This window comes from Vipera ursinii, assembly GCF_947247035.1.
Source record: "Vipera ursinii genome assembly, chromosome: 10".
Classification (NCBI taxonomy): domain Eukaryota; kingdom Metazoa; phylum Chordata; class Lepidosauria; order Squamata; family Viperidae; genus Vipera; species Vipera ursinii.
In genome coordinates, this window is record NC_139520.1 from 8,107,045 (window position 1) to 8,114,559 (window position 7,515).

Sequence of the window (7,515 nt, forward strand, 5' to 3'; positions counted from 1 at the left end):
AAATGTGAGCATAGCTCACATTGCCTTGGGCCACATATAAAATATAAAATAGAGTTATTTTATGTCTGTGGAGATTCATGGTTGTCCCAAAGGTGTTTTTTTTTTCCTTCCAAAAACCAACTGGACTTTCTCGATGTTTTCTTTGAAAATATTTCACTTCTCATCCAAGAACTGAACTCCAGTTCAGTTCTTCAGTTATTATGTATGTTTGACACATAATATTGTTAACAGTTTACAATCTTGTAAGGCTGCATTACTACCTGTCCAGGGCTGTATGCAGCCCGTGGGATGAAGGTGGCTGCTTTAAGGTGTGGAGAACAAGTGCTACATCCACACAAGAGTATAATTTAGCTAGGTCTATTGGAAGTGGCCATTAAGAAACGTCTCAGTGGCGGAGGTCACAGTTCAGTTGCTTTATTTAACCATGATAATGAAGGATAACAATTGGGTTGACCCTAGCAAGTTCTAAATGTGTGGGTTTTGGTTTCCTGAATTCTCAAGCAGACAGAATTCAGCAGGAACCACCACATGATGGTTTTCTCCTTTGAAGTCCAGTTTCTGTCTCTCAAAGTCTGGAAAAAATTCAGAGAAGAACAACTAAGATGATCCAAGGCCTGAAGACCAAAACGTATGAAGAACGGCTGCGGGACTTGGGTTTGGCCAGTCTAAAGAAAAGAAGAAATAGGGGAGACATGATAGCAGTGATCCAGTATCTGAGGGGCTGCCACAAGGCAGAAGGAGCCAGGTTGTTCACCAGAGCACCAGAGGGAAGGATGAGAAACAATGGTTGGAAACTGGTCAAAAAGAGAAGCAACCTGGAATTAAGGAGAAACTTCCTGACAGTGAGGACAATCAACCAGTGGAACAGCTTTGCCTTCAGAAATCGTGGGTGTTCCATCACTGGAGATTTTTAAGAAAAGACTAGACCAGGGGTAGGCAACCTCGGCTCTTTTATGACTCATGGACTTCAACTCCCAGAATTCCTGAGTCAGCTATGCTGACTCAGGAGTTGCCTACCCCTGGACTAGACAATCACCTGACCGAGATGATACAGGTTTTCCTCCTGCTTGAGTAGGGGGCTGGACTAGAAGACCTCCAAGGTCCCTTCCAGCTCTATTCTATTCAAAGCCGCCCACCACAATACAGGCCAAAGTCTTGTTTTCTCTTGGTTGAGTGGAGTTTAACCAAGTGAAACAAAAACGGTTTAAACGTCTACTCCAGGCATGTCTCAATTTTCTCAACCCTCAGGTGAAAGAAGAACCGTTTCTGTCAGAGGGGAAAAGAAATCGGCCATCTGGTTCTATGTGGTGACACACCAGGGCAGCAAGTGAAAAAAAATATTTTGTCTCAAGCTGATTTTCTTAGCTTTTTTATCTGGCTGTGGGAATGTGCCACAGTCATGGTGAAAGAGTCTAACGGGACGCTATTTACGAGCTGCCGGGGTATCTATGGTGAGCCATTCACCTCCTGGAAGAATAACTCACTAAAATGCTGGGAACAAGTTTAGGTGGTCTTCAAATTACAACAATTTGTTTAGTGGCCATTTGAACTTGCAACAGCATTGGAGACACTGACCTATGACCATTTTTCACACTTATGACCACTGTAGCATCCCCATGGTAATGTGATCAGAACTCGGATGCTTGGCAACTGACTCGTATTTATGATGGCCGCAGTGTCCCTGAGTTATGGGATCCCCTTCTGACAAGCAAAATCAATGGGGAAGCCAGATTCACTTTACAACCGTGTTACTAACGTAAGCATGGCAGTGTTTCAGTTAACAATTGTGGCAAGAAAGGTCAGTAAAATGAGGCAAAATTGACTTATCAACCCTCTTACTTAGCCACAAAAAAAAATTGTGGTTCAATTGTGGTCGTAAGTCAAGGACTATCTGCAGACGTCTTTCAGCAAAGTGCGAGACCCTCCCGTTTGATGTTAGATATTAAATTTTAATGTGTGGGGCCCATGCCTGGGGCCAAAAAATTTAGGAAAACGTTGGTATGTATAGTGGGATGGAATTTGCAAAACTGAACTTTGTTGCTGAGCCTTAGTGAACAGGAAGAGGAAATAAAGTAGTATGTGAATAACATTATGCGACATGGCCAGGACAGATGTGGAACTAAAAATGAGCCATCTGAATATTAGGAAGCCTTGGTGGAGCAGTGGGCTAATGCCTCCTTAAGTAACACCAGCTGCCTGCAATTAGTGCAGGTTCGCATCCCACCAGGCTCAAGGTTGACTCAGCCTTCCATCCTTCCGAGGTAGGTAAAATGAGGACCCAGATTGTTGGGGGCAATTAAGCTGACTTTGTAATAATGCCGCTTTGGGTGTGTGTGTGTGTGAAAGCCCTAATAAGCAGGCATATACATAGAATGAAGGCTACTGCTAAGCTTGTAAGCCGCCCTGAGACTTCGGAGAAGGGCGGGATATAAATGGAATTAAAAAAATATATATCTAATGCTGTACAGATAGGATGTATTGGGAGATAATCTGGCTATTAATTTTCTGTTCTATGAAATAGGACCTACATTGTTTTCAAAGTTTAAGCACAATAATAGTCCAGAAAATCCCAAAACGTCTAACAGCGAGAAAATGACATACATAATAAGCCAAACAGTCTGTTAACCCACCTTTAGCTCTTACTGTTATTCTGACAGGCCAAAAAAACAAAAGCAAAAAAACCCCCACTAATCTGGTTAAAGATTCTCATTTTGGAATAGAAAGGTTCCCATCCATTTCCTTTATAAGGGTAGTCCTCGGCTTACAACATTTCATTTAGTGACCATTCAGAGTTACACCGGCACTGAAAAATGTGACTTAGGACCATTTTTCACAGTTATGACCTTTGCAGCATCCCCGTGGTCACGTGATCAAAATTCAGACATTTGGCAACTGGCTCGTATTTATGACAGTCGCAGCGTCCCGGGGTCATGTGATCCCCTTTTTGCAACCTTCTGATCAGTCCACGGGGAAGCCAGATTCACTTAACAACCGGGTCACTAACTTATCCAGTGCAGTGATTCACTTAACGACTGTGGCAAGAAAGGCTGTAAAATGGGGCAAAACTCACTTCACAAATGACTCACTTAACAACAGAAATGTTGGGCTCGGTTGTGGTCGTAAGTCGAGGACTCCCTGTACCTGCCTGATATCCCATAAGCTGTGATGCAAGGAGCATCAGCTGAGAGGTTTATCGACTTTAATGGTTGACTTGGGAATTCTGGGAGTTGAAGTCCATGCATATTAAAGTTGCGGAGACGGAGAAGCACTGGTTTAAACAGGGAGCAATGGATATCATTTGATCGTTGAAGCCACCAAAATTTGGTTGTTAGTTTTTCAGTGGAAAGTCTGACATGTGCATCTCGTGTCCTTGAAAAATCTTCCTTGGTAGTTCAGGTCTTCTGGCCCAGAAGGAGTTAGTTCTGGACTCACCCAACATACCCTTATTGTGGGAAGAAGGTTAGGACAACCGGCTTAGGGCAATGTTTTTCAATCCTGACAATTTTAAGATGTGTGGACTTCATCTTAAAGTTGTAGGGTTGAGGAACCCTGGCTTAGGTACTGTAGCGCCTCCTCCTTGGGTTTCTGCTCAAATCCCTGGACTCAGAACATCTCAACAGACAATCAGACTGTTGGGATGCAGATATCAGAATCAAATGAACAGAGGAAACGCTACAGAAAATGTCAGTGCCAACTCTGTCCCCATCTGTAGTCCAGCATCGCTACTCTACAATTCATCATTTTTCTCAGAACATCAGCATCGTTGTGAATTCAACCAGTGGTGTCATCTCTTAGCAAGGCTTCCTTGCACTCCATGGTGGAGAAGAGAAGGGGAAGGAGAAGAAGGGGAAGGGGGAGCAGAAAGAAGAAGAAGGAATCCATCACCTTTGAAAGTGGATTTGTGAAGGGAATACCAAACTCAGCAAGTTTCATGGAAACTTGAGTGTTGTGTATCGCTTTGCTTTTCAGGATGGGGAAGATTCAGGAAACAGGTGTTTTCCTGGGCATTGCAGAATGCTTTGTGACATGTGGTTGCGACTCATTTCTTTTGGAAAACTGGACCATGCTTGCTATCCCTCCAATTCTGACAGCTTTGTGGGAGATCTATTAGAAACTCAAGAATTTTGCTTTGATCTTAGAAAGGGAGGAGGAGGAGGAAGAGGAGGAGGAGGAAGAGGAAGAGGAAGAGGAAGAAGAGGAAGGAGGAGGAGGAGGAGGAAGAGGAGGAGGAGGAGGAGATAGTTTGGTGTAGTAGTTAAACGTGCCAGGTTAGAAGCGGGAGACCATGAGTTCCAATCCTGGGTTAGGCATGAAAGCCAACTGAATGATTTGGGTGAATCTTTCTGCCCCCAAATCTAAGAAAACGGTAGCTGCAAATCACTTCCATAAGTTATGTTACTTCAGGTGGTCATCTAGAATGCGGGTTGATTTAACAAATCAAAATAGCAAGATGGAAAAGAAACGATGACAGTGTTAGCCTTTGCCCTAAGCCAACGTTTCTCAATCTCGGCAACTTTAAGAAGTCTGGGTTTCAACGCACAAAATTCCCCAGCCAGCACATCTTAAAGCTGCCAAGGTTGAGAAACATTGTCCTTTAGCTATAGTGTGTTTAACTAGGCCTTCCCTGGTCAACTTTGTCTGAACTTGGAAGCCAAGCAAAGTTGAGTTTCCTTAGCATATGGATGGAAGACCAGAACCAGAGGCTAAGCAGGAGTAGGCACCCTTGGCTCTTTTATGTCTCGTGGACTTCAATTCCCAGAATTCCTGAGCCAGCATGGCTGGCTCAGGAATTCTGGGAGTTGAAGTCCACGAGTCATAGAGTGAGAAGATTAAAAAAAAAGAAAAAGAAACTTAGGAAGTAGGAAGTTGCCAACAAGCGCAGCATGGATGTGTTATTAAGTCAACAGCAGCACGGTGTGATTCAGAGACGGCTTTGCTTTTCCTTAATTGAATAAACCTCATTTGGCTGAACCTGCGCAAGAAGCTAAGGCGTAAATCATCACTTCCAAACCACAGTGGTTAAGCCCATACATGTTCAGCCAAACTTGAAGAATGGCTTAATGAGATGGGTAAATCAGGGCTGGGAGCTGAGCTACAGTGGCTGACGTGGAATCCGCAGTGATCGATCTGGATGGCAGAATTGGCTAAGGGAGGAAGGGAGCATCATTTAAAGACCGAACATCAATTTCTCCTCTTACCTGGAGGAACCCCTGGTTCCCACAGTGTGCTATTCTTTTAATTTTTAGAAACTTTGTAGCCGGAGAGTTGTTGTCTCTCTAAGTACACTCTTATAAATACTGAGTTATTTTTCATTGAAAAATATATTAATGATATTGTGTAACAAAACAAATGTCTCAATCAAAGAGAAGACTTGTAGCTCAGGGTTGAAATGAAGGGCCCTCGGAGCTCTCGGAGCTTGGTTATTTTCTTGCAGATGTTTCATTATTTGACTAGGTGACATCACTAATGCTAACCCCACTCTCTTCTAGTACTAATGATGTTACCTAGTAGGGTAATGAAACGTCTGCAAGAAAATATCCAAGCTTAGAGAGCACCTCAGAACAGACTGTCTTCCAATGAAAGCATGGCTTGGCAGAGAAAGTCCTCTTAAAAGCATTTAATCCAAAATCTTTAATTACTTAACTATACCACTGTTTGGGCCCTATGTCCCTTGGGCTCCTATTTCTCTCAATAGTTCCACCATCATAAGAAGTAAAGGTGTATTTGAGTAACCATGTCCCTTGATTCACTTTTGAAGTGGTTTGCTATTCCTTCCCTGGGATGTTTTGAACTTCCCAATCTTGTTACAGATCCCCCCACCCCCCCAGATCTAAGTAGTAACCCTGCTTAGATTCTTAGATCAGCCAAGGTTGACAAGATGCTACTCTCTGTGAAGTGTCACTTTGCTTTGTGGAGGCCCAGACTGGATTCAAGATACAAGCAAGTCAAGATACAGTGGACTTAGCTGTATTAATCCAACTGTTGTCATTTGTACCTTGGGATTTAGAGCTTAGACTGTGCTGCCTGTTCATCTAATTGCTATTTAGTCAAGGGATTCCAAATAACAAAATCGTTATATGGTACAATGGCTGAATCAGTCACTGTGACTTATGCATCAAAACTCTGAGTTAACAAATCAGAGCATACTGCAATGTACGAAACCAATGTTTGTACTTATATGTACAGAATGCCTTTATTTAGTAAGGAAAATCCCATTTTTTTTAAAAAAAAATTTCCTTTGCCGATTTGAAGTCTATAACCTTTGCATTTTGGAGATATCGTGCCAATATGTTATTAAAACGTGTTGCTAATATTCTGTGCTCCATCACTGGAGGCTTTTAAGAAGAGACTGGATAGGCACTTGTCTGGAATGGTACAGGGTTTTCTTTCTGAGCAGGGTTTGCACTACCAGACCTTCCAACTCGTTATTCTGTTTCTGCAGGTATAAATTCTTTCCCACAACTTCAAAGTCTCTGAGGGTCAATCTAAAGAAGAGGGCAAATTAACAATTAACAGTTTTGCAGACTGGTCTGAAAAACATGAAGGCCGATGCAAGGCTCGTGGCAAGGATTGTCCTGCCTCTGTTCAAGATTTCTATGGAGCCATAAGAATTTAGAACAGGTCAATCAGTTGGCTTCAGCCATCTTGAGCTGACATCTGATGATCTAGGACAGTGTTTCTTATCCTTATCAATTTTAACACGGGTGGACTTTAATTCTCAGAATACTCCAGTCAGTCACGCTGGTTAGACAGTTCTGGGAGCTGAAGTCCACCAATCTTAAAAGTTGCTGAGGTTGAGAAATACTGGTCTAGGAGATGAAGGATAATGAGCTGAAATCAAAATAGAACCAAATAAGAAACACTAGTATCTAGTGAAGTGACAAAGCAGATTTCACTGTTTAATCAAACTTTGGAAATAAATGAGGTTTGACAAGGTTGGACGATTCTTACCCAGCTTTGTTTACCCGTGAAAACATTCCTTCTGTGGCAACTGAAAGATCGGGAATTATTTCAAGATCACCCTGACCTGCCAAGATAATACATGGGAAAAAATTCCTAAATGGAAAAGGCTGATCTTACACCGCCATAGCCAAATTAGCTTAATTAATTGTTTGTTGACCACTCGGCATATTCTAAAGTTAGCAATATTTTCCAAGACTGATCTGCCCTTTAGAGCCAATTAAATCTAAGGGGTTAAAGGAAGATGTCAGTGCATCTTGTATGACACATATACCCCTGGTTAACCAGAGTTACTCAATTAATCCAATGTTCTGGCCTTTGCAGAAGAAGAAAGTAGCCATTTCAACTGAATCGTCCCCAAAAGCAACCATATCGATTGGGCAGCTTCAACATTCAACCTGTTACACAAACACAGCCCATCCAAAAGATCTAGATCAGGGGTCTTCAAACTTGGCCCTTTGATGACTGGTGGACTTCAACTCCCAGAATTCCTCAGCCAGGCACAGGAATTCTGGGAGCTGAAGTCCACCAGTCATCAAAGGGCCAAGTTTGAAG